The sequence below is a fragment of the Oxyura jamaicensis genome, chromosome 1 (genome assembly GCF_011077185.1).
Source record: "Oxyura jamaicensis isolate SHBP4307 breed ruddy duck chromosome 1, BPBGC_Ojam_1.0, whole genome shotgun sequence".
Taxonomy (NCBI): Eukaryota; Metazoa; Chordata; class Aves; order Anseriformes; family Anatidae; genus Oxyura; species Oxyura jamaicensis.
Genome location: NC_048893.1, coordinates 29694718 through 29709937, shown reverse-complemented (window position 1 = coordinate 29709937; position 15220 = coordinate 29694718). Strand labels below are relative to the sequence as shown.

Here is a 15220-nt window from a genome sequence, read left to right as displayed (position 1 = left end):
TACTCCTGAGATGGTAATATGAAGTCTTATCAATATTGTTGATATGGCTCTCTGAGGAAAGCTGAGGGTCAAAAATGACTGGAATTTATCATGAAGATCATTTCTTTGCAGGATGTCCAGCAGAAGAACCATGAATTCATATTAAATTGTCACTGAAATAAGAAAAATATAGCTGCTTGCCTGTGGAAGCACAGCAGTATGCAAGCAGCAGCCAAAATTATATAAAACCCAGTGAAATGAAATAAAAGCCATTATTTACATTTTCACTGGTGATTATCTGATTTGAAGGTTTCTCTGTGGGTTTTCACGGACCAAATATGGTTCTCAACTATTCTCCACATTCTCTGGAATTGAAAGTTTCCAAGAAGCCCATATCTGGGTTTTTAGAATTAACTCACTCTAACAGTCAGGGAACAAGATTGTATTTGTTTCTTAAAGAACAGTCTGTAACAAAATCAAATAAGATGAGCCCAAACAATGTGCAGTAACAGACTAATATCCAGATGAAGATTAACTACTTCTTTACTTATATGTTATTTTCATTATTATAGGATTTTTTCTGTATTTATATTTTGTGAGGCATAGCTACTGTGGCCCAGTAAATAATATTTTTTTCAGTATTATTAAAAGATCACAGCCTTTGTATTAAGTCACTGTTGTAGGCCTAGTGTGGACTTGTCTTAGCTGGAACTGATTTTATGTTGTTTTATCTGCGATAATAATTGTTTAGAGGTGAGGTGACTATTGACTACTTTGTTTTAGTTCTCTGTGTATGGTAAAGGTCTAAAAAAAAGCCTATATAGTCACAGAGAAACAAATATTAGACCTTTAGAGCTGGAGAACACTATTGTATAACTTCAATAAAATACTGGAACAATATTGCAGTTTTAGCTGGGAAGCAGTGAATAAAGAATAAGATGATCGTGTTACAAAACCTTTTTGAGTATCCTCAAGTCCACCTAAAGTTTTGAGTGCTGTAATTAAAAATAACTTTTCAAGCTAATTAGCATCATGGATTTATTGATGAGAAACTAAACATGCTGTTGACTTCTTATACTAACACTTTCATCCTGCAATAAAAATTTTTGAGAAAGACTGAAGGTGTAAGCCTTAGGATGGAGAGGGATACTGGGAGGGTGAGCATAACACAACAGAAATTAATAGGAAGCCTAAGTATAGCATTTTAAATTGTATTACCAATGACCCTCTTCTGTTTTTAGATGATTTGAACCATGAATGTAAGTACTGTTGTTATTGGACTAATAATTGTTTGTAGTATTTTGATTAGACTAATAAGATTTTCATTGGGCTACTGAAAATTTCCTAAATCATGATATAAGAAGATCTTTTACTAATATTTCACAAGGAATATATTCCAATGTTATAGTTCTGATTCAACAGAAATATTCTGACAGTTCTTTGTGTGATGTTTCTGGACTTTCTTAATGGTAAATTTTGGGCTCACCTAGACATCTCTTACTGTGTACCTTCAGATCAATGATTCAATACACAAAGAAATGTAAAAAATGTCTGGAGGGGCAAATAACTTCAAAAGCAGGATAATCTAGCTCCAACTTTCTCAGTCCAGAGAATGGAAAACCCTGGCAAACCCTTATAAGTTCTGAGACAGGCAGTGGGTTGGAGATACTTATATGACATGAGATGCATAAACACACACTTTTTCAGGAGGATACATTTCATTGCAGCTGCTTTCAAACCAAAATCTCACTGGCAATAATATTTGCCAACTTCCAAGGTACACAAAGCCTTGAAGAGGAAACCTTGCTGAATAATCAGAAGTTTATTATTAAAAGGGATAAGTTTTCCCTTTGGACCCAGAAGAAATGGGTCTGTGCTAAAACCTATCCAATCGCCAGTGACTCACAATGCGAGATCGTATATGGACACACAATTTTTTAAAAATAACCTTATGACTATGCATTTGCTGTTTGTTTTTTTTACATCCTTATAGCATTGGGTAGGAATTTGAAAGCTAGAGAAGCTATCATCTTTCCTTAGTTTTCTCTTAATCTGCATGACAGCAGGAGAAATTGGAACCTAGCTCAGTTTTTTTCAGTCACTTTATTAAATCTTCCAGATTTGCTGATTCACTGACACATGGCTGCCTTACATATTATGGAATGGGCTGGAGAGAATGTTTACATTTACAGAATCACAGCCCTCTCCAGTGATGCCATTTTTTTTTTATTTTTTTTTTTTCCTAAAGCCTGGAAGCTCTCAGCTTCTATGTGATAGATTAGTTCCTCTAGAAAGTTGTGGTAATTCCACACTGTGGGCTAGTTAAGCATCACCACACCACTCCCCCTTCTCAAAGGAACAGGGGAAGAAAATATGATGACAAAGTTCTCAAGGTTTGAGATAAGGACTGGGACATCACTCACCAATTATCACAGGCAAAACAGACTCAGCATAGTGAGATTAATATAATTTATTGCCTACCACTAACAGCCTAGAGCAGTGAGAAACTAAACCAAACTAAAAACACCTTTCCCCCATCCACCTTCCTCTACCTCCACCCCCTGAGTGGCACAGGGGAACAGGGTTTGTGGTCAGTATATAATGCTTTGTCATCTGCTGCTCCTTTGTGGTCACTCTCTGCCCTCCCATGGGATGCTCCCAAACTGATCCTACATGGGCTTCCCAACTGAAGCAGCTCTTCAACAACTGCTCTAGTATGGATCTGCACCTTACTTCAGGAGCAAACTGCTCCAGCACGGGTCCCCCAAGGGCGGCAGCTCCCCCCAGACCCCCTGCTCCTGCGTGGGCTCCTCTCCATGGGCTGCAGCTCCGGCCCAGGGCCTGCTCCTGCGGGGGCTCTCCATGGGCCGCAGCCTCCTCCAGGCCACATCCACCTGCTCCAGCGGGGGCTCCTCCACGGGCTGCAGCGTGGAGATCTGCTCCATGTGGGACCCATGGGCTGCAGGGGGACAGCCTGCTCCACCAGGGGTCTCTCCACAGGCCGCAGGCGAACTTGTGCTGCATGCCTTAAGCACCTCCTGCCCTCCTGCTGCACTGACCTGGAGCTCTGCAGGGCCGCTTCTCTCATTCCTCTTTCCCAGCTGCTATTGTGCAGCATTTTTTTTCCCCATTTCTTAAATTTGTTCTCCCAGTGGTCCAACCAGCGTCACTCACTGCCTCAGCTCTGGCCAGTGGTGGTTCCCTTTCAGAGCCATCTGGAGCTGGCTGTGATGTGACGTGGCAGCTGTTGGGCACTTTGTACTGAGGCCACCCATGCAGCCCCCTGCTACCAAAACCTTGCCACATAAGCTAAATACAGAGGTGAGACACTCATTACATCCCTTGGAGGTGACTGAACATTTCTATTTAGGGAATGACAGTTTTTAGGGCAGCTGTTTACCTTGCTTTTCATTTTCTGTAGAAACATTAAGATTGCAGGTCTGGCAGGTGCTCCTTTCCTAGCAGTTCCTAGCATGCTCTGACTAGTTTTGCCAGGAGGAGAGGCAACAGGCGCAAACTGGAACACAAAAGGTTCCATCTAAACATCAAGAAACACTTCCATTACTGTGCAGGTGCACTGGTATAGTTTGCCCAGAGAGGCTGTAGAGTCTTCTTGCTTGAAGGTCTTCAAAAGCCACGTGGTCTTTGGTGACCTGCTCGGGGTGTCCCTGGTTGAGCAAGGGGCTGGACCAGATGACCTGCAGAGGTCCCTTCCAATGTCAAGCATTTTGTGATTCTGTGATCTGAAGAGACATCCTCCAGGCAAGCCAGCTTCAGTCAGGTTCTATAGCAGACAAGTGAAGGGGAAAATAATGAGGAAAAAATGATGCTGGTAAGAGACCTGACCCTGTCACTGACTATAGCACAGACACACAACGATTTCAGCTTACACTGTAAAGACATTCAACAATGATCAGACAACAGATTTGTTAATTGTAAACACACTGTTAGAGAATGACACAACTTCTTTCTTGAAACAGGTTCAAAAGATAATATTTGAGCACATCATTTTAATGAAAGAGCTATATAGCAGTAGCTTGTTTTCCACATCTAATAGCCACACTCATGAATCCCTGAAATCTGGTCTGAGGTTCTTAATATGAAGCTGAAAGTACTGTCAGTTGTCTTTGTATAAAGAGGAAAAATTTGTGCTCCACCACGGTACAGGAATCAGAACTGTGCAAAAAGGCATTTGTTATATTCTGCAACAGCTGTCTAAAATTATTTTCTTTTCCAAGGGATGCTCAGTGTGAACACTCCTGACTCTCTTCCTGCGGTCTTCTCAGGATGGGAAAGTGAGAATTTGGTGAATTTGGCTGCCTCAGAATTTCTGGCATCATGACTAGTACTATCTGTTTCTGGGCCATGTTGTGAGAAAGCCATCCCCCTCTACTCAGCCCTGGTGAGGCCTCACCTGGAGTATTGTGTCCAGTTCTGGACTCCCCAGTACAAGAGGGACATAGTCATTTCAGAGGAAGGCTACAAAGATGATTAGAGGACTAGAGTCCTTGTTATATGAGGACAGGCTGAGAGATCTGGGCCTGTGTAGCCTGGAAAAGAGAGGACTGAGGGGAGACCTCATCGGTGAATATAAACATCTGAAGGGAGGGTGTTGAGAGGATGGAGCCGGTCTCTTTTCAGTTGTGCCCAGCAACAGGACGAGAGGCAATGAGCACAAACTGAAGCACAGGAAGTTCCAGCTGAATATGAGAGGGCACTTCTTTACTGTGAGGCTGATGGAGCACTGGAACAAGTTGTCCAGAGAGGTTGTGGAGTCTCATTCTCTGGAGATATTCAAAACCCACCTGGAAGTCATCCTGCTCAATGTGCTCCATGTTATCCTGCTTGGCAGAGGGGTTGGACTAGGTGATCTTCAGAGGTCCCTTCCAACCTTAGCTATTCTGTGTGATTCTGTGATATAGAAATGTGAATAGAAATGGATCTAAGAATTTTATTAAATTGCAAACTTGCTCTGTTTGTTGATTATTTGTTGTTTCCTGAACAAAGCTTAAAGGAGAAATGTGCACCTACATTAACCAGTCAAAAGTGAAGAACGAAATGGGAAGAATGAAATATTTTCAGCTTTTTTGAAAAAAAAAAACACAAATGTATACAATTGGTAAGGAAAAAAATAATCTACGGACCAGAAGGACCAAAGAACTATTTTTTTTTTTTTTTTTTTGAAAAACTTCTACCCCAGGAACTATTGGATATGTACACAAGGAAAAAAATGGATCATTTCTTGTCTCTGAAAAGACAATTTGTTGAACTAAGGCCAACATTTGGATAACATTGATAATTCTGCCTTGCAGCTCCTTTGAATCCAGCCTACAGACACAGGCTTCAGCTCAGAACAAAGCTATTCTATAATTTTCTCAATAAGCATAAACATTGGTTCAGTAAAATATATGAGTATTTTCATCAGTCCTTTCTGGGCAAGTAAAACATATGTATTGACCATTTCAGTGGTTATGTGGATTGTTTTACATTGTATCTTTTGACTAATAGTGGTTTGGAGATAAATATTTAATTTACAGCACAATATTTATTTTAATTCATCCTGGGATCTAGGAGAAGAGGGAGAATAAAATGGCAATGCAGAGCAACTTGTGTTCTAAGTATAGATTTTTTTTCATCACTATTATTAAGATATGTTTGCAATTTATAACTGATTTTGGAAGAAATGGGATAAAATCTATGATTTGTTAGATTCTGTGATGCCAGTAAAGAGGCTGCCAATTCCCACTCCCTGAATGTGTTGTAGCAGCACAATATCCCCAGATGCTGGCTGGAAAGCCAAACCACAATTACTTACCAAGGAGAGAAACTACTGAGACACAGTGCAACATTGTTTGCTTTTTGTGGTGAATTTAACTAAAGACCACAATAGAAGTAGAGCCCTGATGCTAATAAAGCTATCCAAGGACTGAAGGAGGACTCTGCCTCCTTCTGGCAAATACTTTTCATATTTATTTTGACTTTTATGGCATTACTTATTAAACAGTATCTCTTCAAATATAGTATTCCCACAATCAATTATCTCTTTCCAGTAAATCCAAGCTTCCCTAAAAGTATTAGCAACTTTAAAGAGTGTAAGCAAGAAGCCTGCTCTGTGCACTCATGGACTGTATAACATCCTTGCATTTATAGGGAACAGAAGACCTGGTGGTGGTTATTGAGCTAATTAGGTCCCCAGGGTCTCCTGATATTCACTGAATAATGTTTCAGTAGCTAGGGTCTCTTTCTCATCTGGAAACTACAGAACAAGGCAAGCTCTGAAAATCATTGCTGGATTTTCTTTAAATTTCCTGATGGGTTTAATAAGTCTGTGTTACTGTGCTAAAGTTTTAATTAAGCTGATATATATTTTTTCAAATGTTTGTACAGTATTTTTCTTTCCATGAAAATATCCTGCAGTGACTCTCTATTTGAAAAAGATATTCACAGCATGTTCACAGCATTGCAGTAGGATCAGATGGGATAATTAAGGGAATATGTACTCTTCAAAAGATCTGTTAATGTCGTGGATTATGACAGAAAAAGACAAAGCAATGTTACATATATTTTACTGATTAGCACATAATCCACATGAAGAGCTAGTTCAAGAGTCTGTAGAGTTCTTATATACATTTGATAAACATGACTTGATGCTTAAGACTTTTGTTGCTCCTGCTTTTGATCAAGTGCCTCAGACTCAGATAGCAATTTGCGTGCTTTCCTCTCCAATCTAATTTAATGAAGGGAAAATTGCTATTTTCTTTTTATTTTTAAATTGAAATGTAAATCTTTACTTTTCAGGTGGCACTGGGTTTAGGCACTTGGGAGGTTTTAGTATCTCAGCAAACATCTTAGAAGATGTTCTTAGCCCATTGAATACCCTCTCTGCATCTTCCCACTTACCCCTCACCAGAAGCTTATTGTTTCTTTTCCTACTGGATTGCTCCCTTCAAGCACAGGGAGGAGAGGAGGCTGAAACCATTTCCACTATGTCAGACTCCGTACTTTCTCCTCACTTGTTTATAACCTTCCTTTCAATGCAGGAAGAAACCTCATCACTACCGATTGGTTTGAGATGGCTGCAGGGAGAACCAGGGTGGACAGCTGGTTTCTGTCACCCATGGTGGGCTGTCCTGCAGATGACCTCTGCTTTGGTAAGGCAGCTTTACCTTCTATCAGCCTGCCTTTCAGATGTTGTGAAAGGTACATAGTCTCCCTTAAAATTAATTAAATTTAGGTTGACTTACACAACAAAGAATCTGTCTGCTTGCTGAATTTTCAGTGGGACCCGTATGTTTGTGTTGCTCTAATGACCTAACAAGCAGCCACTCTTTGCACAGCAATTTGGAGCGTTGAGCTTCTGCTGAAAGGCATCTCCTGCTGTCAGGCTCTGGCAGTGAAGCCAGACCTCCCTGCTGCCCCTGCATGTCCCCATCTCCCTCACTGCTGCTGTGAAAAGAGTGGTTCATCAGAACCCTGGGGTGATGGCAGCCTGTGAGGGGAGTGGAGAGCAGGAGGTAGGCAGGGAGAAGAGTTGACCCTTCACAGAGGAATGGATAACACTGGTAATCAAAAGCACTGAGAGGTCATACGGGTACGTGCCCCTTCTCCTTCTCCTCCAGATTACAATAAACTAGATATAGTCTTTCCCAGAATCACAGGGTTTCTCTTCATAGGAACTAGAGGATGGAGACAATAGCTAGAAGATATGTTTTAAACTACATAAAATAGAGCAGTTATCTTTCTTCACTCTTAATAGTTTTTTGTAACAAGCGTGTGCTCAGTGCTGAAGGTGGATTAGAATATGTCTCTGAAGGCAGGAATTCATTTGATGGCAGTCTGACTGGATTTTGGCAGTTAGAGCACTCAGTGCACCATTGCCAATTCTCTGTGTTGCTTCACAGTAAGTGACACTTCCTTCAGCTCATCTCTTGTTAAAATTCTCAGAAGCTTCCAAAGAAAGCTTTCCAAAGAGCAGTGCTCTGCTTTGCATTGCAGAATTCACGAGAAACTCCCCTGCATAGATCATTGGAACAGTTGAAACCTACATGGCAGAACATTTAAGCATGCAGTTATAGACACGTTTAAGTGTATTTCCAAATGCTTTGATGTCTCTGGCTCGTTGCTTGATCCTAAGGGCTGACAAAGGAAATGGGACATTTCCAAGCTTAGGTTTTGGCTGGAAGCTGGCAAAATTTCTTTTCCCATATAGATGCAGAAATCTAGCAAAACTTCTACACATAGTAGAAGACTCAAATGTTGGAGGGTAGGATTTGGCCTGTACACACAGATACTCAATTCTGTCATAAGGACCAAAAGAAAATCCTGTTGTGGAACTGTTGTTTCGGGGGGGTAAAAAAAACACACAGATTTGAGGAAAAATGGTACATGCCTGTAAGTATATTTGCTTGTGTTCTGTTAAGAAAGAAGTATTATACCAACAATGAAGCTGTTAAGACTAAACTTTGATCCTTGCAGATTTCCTTCACAGTAGCTGGACTGAGATGTTAGACAATGCTGGGGACCCTATGGAAATGAGTGTGATTTTTTATTTTTACTTATTGCTAATAAAATTAGCTTTTGCTTTCAAATCTATTGCATGGTAGAGATTCTGATAGCTTTTTGTATTCCTTTAAGTATCTCAGACAACAATCCAATCGCAATCCAATCTACCACTCTGCTGTTAATAAATAATATGCAAAAGGTCATTTCTATGATTCTTTTCATTTTCTTTCTCGTTTCTTTTTTCAAAAAGTCTAATGACACTCAGCAGAAAGAAAGGGATTAGAATTCAAAGGAATTTGAAATTGCTTCCTATTTTTTATTTGCATATGTTTTTTTTTTCCCCCACGTTCTATGATGATGTAATATTCTTTTCATTATGCATTAGCTTCTAATGGGGTTTCTGTGTGCTTAAAGTTAAGGATGTAAAGAAATATTTTGCATACACAGGAAATTATTGTAGGGCCCTATCATGTCTGTAGACATTATTGAATTGCTTATTGTCAGTGATTCATTTAAAGTCTTTTTCCCTGTTCAAACCTGATTCACAGGCATACAGAAAAAGGAGCAATCTCCTGTATCTGCAAATGAATAAAAATCAACAAATTCAAAATGGTAAGTTTCAGATATTAGGAAAAGAAAGCACTGGCTATTACTCAGTGCCCACCTTTCTTTGTGGTTCTGTCTCTGGCTGAGAGCAAAGCTGATAAGTAAATCTAATATCAGTTCTAATTCAGCCCTGGAATTGGTATGTGTTTTGGATGTTTTCAGTACCACAAGCTAGCAGCTAAGTAAGTTGTTATGTAACTGAGAATGAAACCATATACTTTCACATTGGAAAAACAAACAAACAAAAAAGTACTTTTGCAATAAAGAACTGTAAACTTCCCTTTAGGAGCACTCTGAACAGTTTAAGTTGGAACAACAGCTTATATGTTAGGCTTTGACACTAAAATATTTCATATTTAATTTCCTGAAACACGTATTCCTGCTCTTGGCTCCTTAGACTGACAGCAAAATGAAGTACAAAGGCCTTGGATATAATATACTGCTCCTGTAGTCTGGAGTGGTCTCTCCAGGCTCTAGGTAAGTTCCAAAACCTGCCTGGAGACCAGCTATACCACAATTAATTTATTGCATATTGCTCCTTTTAATGATCTTTCAACAGTACCGAACCAATTTCATTTCTCCAGCTGCTGTTCTTCCCTATCTTGTCTTCATTGTCCCTCTCAGCTTGAATTAAATAACAGAGATGAGAGATTTATTTTTGATAGCTCATTGTTATAAGCCAGATAGCTCTGTGGCATTGCATAATATAAAAATCTTCATTACACAGATATATTTGAGTGCACTCTTTTCAAAGGAAAGTCATATAGCTGAATTAACTCTTAGCATACTCAACACATAAAACATCACTTTGATTGTGGTACAGCTCAGTAAGCACTGCTGAATTGCAACAGGGTGGGAAAGGTTACCAGCACTTTCAAAAAGGTAGCAGGCTATAAGCTTACTTCCTATAGTCACCCTGATACACAGTAATAAAAATAGGCAATTCCAGTTCTGATTTATATTTTAGTGACCACACAGTTGTACAAAGACACTTCAATGTGCAATCACTTGACCACACATTCAAGTCACATTGTGAATGCCTATGTATTGTGTCGTACAGAGCTTTTGACTCAGAGGTGCCAGAAGCTCACTGATAGACCATTAAAGCTGCTGGATCTTTTCTGATGCCATCTTCAAAGAAAGATGAAGTGCTTTTGGGAAGCTGTAGGGAGTAATTGCTTTTTGGCATATTAGATAGATTGAGACAGGCAGGGAATTGCATTTCTCCAGAGATAATTTTATGATTTAGTTGTGTGTATACATCCAAACTCTAATTAATATTCTAATTCTGTATAATCAATAAGGAAAGTACCCTGTGTATGTTCTGCTCATTACACTGAATCACTAATAGCTTTGGGCTAACTTGCACCCAACAGAGCAGAGATATACATACAGATGGGAGAGCTCAAGGAAGCATGCTATGCCTGCAAGAGTCAGGAACAGTCATAACTAAGTCATGCTTTGCCCCAGCTACATGGATTGCTGTGATGAGTGTCATTGCTCTGACACCAAAAGATGGGAAATGTCTTGTTCCTTTTCATATTGAGCAAAGGAGGTGGAAACATGCACTGTATTCTGAAAGCTAAAGCAGTAGTCCTAATCCCCCTTTTTACTTTATAGGTGTGGTGTCTTTAGTGCTCTGCCCCAGATGCTCCTGGTGGAATAGCATGGTTGTATCATATTTCCTATCCTGAAAGTTACTTCAAAACCCCTGTATAATCCTTTACTCTTTAATTGTGTTTTCCTCCCTCCCTCCCTCCCTCCCTCCCTCCCTCCCTCCTACCCTCCCTCCCTTCCTCTCTTCCTCCCTTCCTCCCTTCCTTCCTTCCACAAATTAAAATTATTTACACTTTCACTGTGCCCAGAAGCTCATACAAGATCTTATGTAAGCAAAGGATACAAGGTTGTTAGAACAGACATTTTTTCAAGTAGCTTGCAATTTAAATGCATCATAAAATTCATCTGATGCATACAGAGAGATGTGGGATGAAATGAAGAGCTGATCCCAGCCAAGCTGTTGTCCATTTTTATTTCTGAATAGTACGGTGAGAGAAATTTTTAGGAGAATTTGTGAAAAACAATGAAAGATCTTTGTGGCTAGCTCCTTCTACATATGAACAGAAACATGTAAAATCCCAGAAGTATCTCTTCCAAAATGTAATAAAACTGTCAGATGGGGCAGACAATGCTGTCATGTCAAACAAGAATGAATATGGTGAGCATACAGCAAAAAGGGTTTTGACAGTGAAGACTATCAGCTTGTATATGACAGGAAGAAGGGCAGCTAACAGCAGACTCAAAGGGTGAGATGACTTTGTTAATGATCTTTGGAGCAGCAATGCTCCACACATTGCTAAGAGAATATGGGCTGTGTGACAAGGTGGGTGGCTACTAGAAAAGGCTGATCTTAGAGATGAAAGAATATGTAAGGCTTAAAAGCTAGAACTGTCAGTGAAGGCTGAGTCAAAGCCTATAGACCTGAATGACAGGCAAAAGGACAGCTGTGTGTAACAAATCTGAAAAATGAAGATAGCAAAACTGAAGGAGGAGAAAATGAACTCATCTGATCTCAGAATTTCTGCCAGAGATATTTCCCAATATAGGATCAGTAATGGAGCTACTAATGTCAAAGATGAGCCACAACTAAAACTACGAAAAGAAGCATTATAATTGGAGAGACAAGAAAAAGAATCAAGGCAGCAACACAAGCATAAAAGCAATCAACAACTGTATCAGTGGAGGAGAGGAAAGCAAAAGATGAGAAATCAATGATGTTGGAAGACATGAGATCAGGAAACAGAGTGTGCTGAGGCATTAAGGCTGGGGCTGATAATGCACTAAGAAATCATAAACAGAAGAACTTGGTGCTTGGGGAAGATAAGTAAGCAACTCTTGATGGTGAATAGGAGAGCTCTGAGCTAAATGTTGATGAGGGAAGACCAACCTGTGTCATCTACCTGAACTTCTGTAAGGCCTTTGACAGTCCCACATGACATCCTGGTCTCCTGTTTGGAGAGAGATGGATTTGATGGGTGGACCATTCAGTGGATAAGGAATTGGCTTGAAAGCTGCACCCAGAGAGTGGTGTTCAATGGCTTCTAGTCTAGGTGGAGGCCAGTGACAAGTGGTGCACTCAGGGGTCTGTCCTGGGACTGGTACTATTTAATATATCTGTCAATGACATAGTGGGATTGAGTGCACCCTCAGCAAGTTTTCAGATGACACTAAGCTGAGTGGTGCAGCTGATAAAACAGAAGAAAGGGATACCATTCATAAGCACCTGGACAGGCTAGAGAAGTGCAGCTTTTCAATAAAATGGGGCTTTTTTTAAAAAAAAAGATGGAGATGAACTTTTTTTTTTTTTAAAAAAAAAAAAGATGGAGATGAACTTTTTGCTCAGGCAGACAATGACAGAATAAGGGGGAATGGTTTTAAACTAAAAGGGAAGATTTTGATTTAGATTAGATGTTTGTTGGAAAGGGATTCGCAGGTGGCTTTGCCCTGCTTCCCACGTCCTTGTATTAGAGATAATGAGGAAACAAGCTAGAGACAAAGTGTTGGTAGCCCAAAAAATAAAAACGGGGAAATTGTAGAGGAATGGTTGACTGATAGAGGTCACATAGACATAAGTCAGCTGGACCACCATGAGCTGAACAAACATCGTACACAGCTTGTGTGAACCAATCAGCGACTAGGACAGACTGCCCTTGGCGGTTAGGGAAAGTACCTACTTGGGGAGTATAGTCGAAAGAATTAGGGAGTAACTGATAAAATAAGTAAATGAGAGAACCAATCATGAGCTTTACTTTTGTAATATGCATGAGCTAATTATATGTAAGGAATATAAGGCGACTGAGCTATCCAATAAATCAAAGCTTGCTGATCACTCATATTGAGTGCTCTTGTCTTCCTTCCGTCGACAGATGTTTGGAGGTAATTCTTCACTCAGAGGATGGTGAGGCACTGGAACAGGTTGCCCAGAGAGGTTTTGAATGCCCCATCCCTGGATTCAAATGCCCCATCCTGGTTCAAGACCAGGTTGGATGGGGCCCTGGCAAACCTGATCTAGTGGGTGGCATCCCTGCACATGGCAGGGGGGTTGGAACTAGATTATCATTTAAGTCCCTTCCAACCTGAGCCATTCTATGATTCTGTGATTCAGTGATTCTATGAGTGATAGGATCAGAGTGAAAGAAATGGAATTACGGGCTGAAATTGTTTATTGACTAAATTCAACAAGGGTAGTGCTGAAGGAGGATATGTAGAAAACCAGGGTTCTGATTGCTACCCCAACAATGATTTTAAATTGCTTTCAATCCAAAGCTGGTTTATGCATAAAATGCATAGTCACTCCAGGGATCTTGATGAGGAACGTGGTTTCTAAAATTGGTCTTACCATACCCTCCACTCCTTTTTCTCCTTCTTTCCTTTTGAAAATATGAGTTTTATCAAAATGAGTAAAGAAGATACTTATTCAGGCCAATCAGTCAAAAGCCCAGAATTCATATCTCTATCATCTGCCGCACCGAAGGTGTTGGTCATTGATCTGACTACATTTCTTTTTAAAGTTTGCCAGGCAATTCAGTGGTCCCACCTAAGCTTGGATCATATTTGAACTTTATGCCTTATTCATACCTTCCAGAGTAGGTATTTATGTACCTGTATTTATGTATTTATGTATTTATGTACCTGGTTGCACAAATGAAGTTAAACAATGCCAAGCCAGGTTTTGGACTAAATAAAAAGTCATCTAAATAACTTAGCTGCCTGGAGAATGTGCCAGCCCCAGAAATTAAGAGAGTATATAGATGACACAGATGGCTAAGTCTGGATGCCATTCAAAGTATTTGACATACATTTCTGCTTATGTGCTTGTGATACTCAATTGTTCACCGGTGAGGCTATTATACTTGTGATCTCAGATTGTTTTGCATGACTCATCTTTTTAAAAAAGTTGTGAAGTGGTATTTTGGAAGTTTCTTATTCATATATTTTAGTAGTTGTAATTATTTAAACAGAGGAAGAAGATCATTGTAATCAAACTGTACAATAAAAGAAAGTAGTGCGATGTAATTAAACTTTATAGCTTATAAGTAAATCGCTTGTGCAGAGCAGGAAGATTTTTCACCTCTATTATTCTAAACATTAAATACTGACTACTGCCCCAAAAAAGATAACAAGCAACATAGGACAGTGATTTGATCTGATAAGTAAAATTCAGGTATTCTTCAAAGGAGGGAACAGTAATCTTGTCTCACATCTCCCATAAATACAAGGAGCCACCTAACGAAGCACTGAACTTCTGTTTTTCTCTACTTTTGACTTCAGTATGGCATCCTTTTGACATTTTGTCTAAATACTTAAATCAAATGGCTGTCATTATGTATCTGGTACACCCTGCAGCTCAGGGGGAGTGTGTGTTTTTTTTTTTTTTTTTTTTTTTTTTTTTTTTTTTTTCTGATGTGACAAAGCTGTTAAAGAATCTCTTTTTAGTTTAAGTGTATATAGCCATATGGCATATCAAATTAAGTTTTCAAAATGCCCTTAGTCTTTATTCAACCAAACATGAAACCAGATACTTGGTAAACAGACAGATCAGGTATATATAGAAATAGATCAGCTAAAACTATGGTAGGATTTATTATTATTATTATTATTTTTATTATTATTATTATTATTATTATTTTTTTTTTTTCTGAAGACTATTTAGATGAATGGGATTTTTGTTTCACTCTTGGGAAAACTGAAGTAGCTAAAATGCCTTAGTGCTAAATCAATCAGTTCATTTTAAAGACTGATTTTGTACTTTCTCTTTGTCACTTCATTTTTATTGTTTCTTACAGTTATCCACATTATCTTTCCTGATAGTGACTATCAATTCATAATTTCCCACTCATTTAATCATTTCATTTTGTACTACAATCTTCATTACTTCAAATTCTTTAAATTATAGTTAAAAAGGAAAGTATCAATTGTTCAATTTCCCTTCCCTTCCCTTCCCTTCCCTTCCCTTCCCTTCCCTTCCCTTCCCTTCCCTTCCCTTCTCCTGCCTTTCCTCTTGCCTTTCCTGTTTTTTTCTCCTTCAAAAACTTTAAACTCAGAGGCAGAAAAATGAAAACCAGTAGTCCTAGTA

General features: G+C 39.3%; 1 long non-coding RNA gene across 1 annotated transcript; it reads left to right on the top strand.

The window, feature by feature from the left end:
• The first annotated feature begins 284 nt into the window (after positions 1-284).
• LOC118160912 lies at positions 285-12714 on the top strand. Its single transcript, XR_004747747.1, has 3 exons — positions 285-296; positions 8901-8903; positions 12652-12714. It is a non-coding gene; the product is annotated as an uncharacterized LOC118160912 (long non-coding RNA).
• Positions 12715-15220: the final 2506 nt, after the last annotated feature.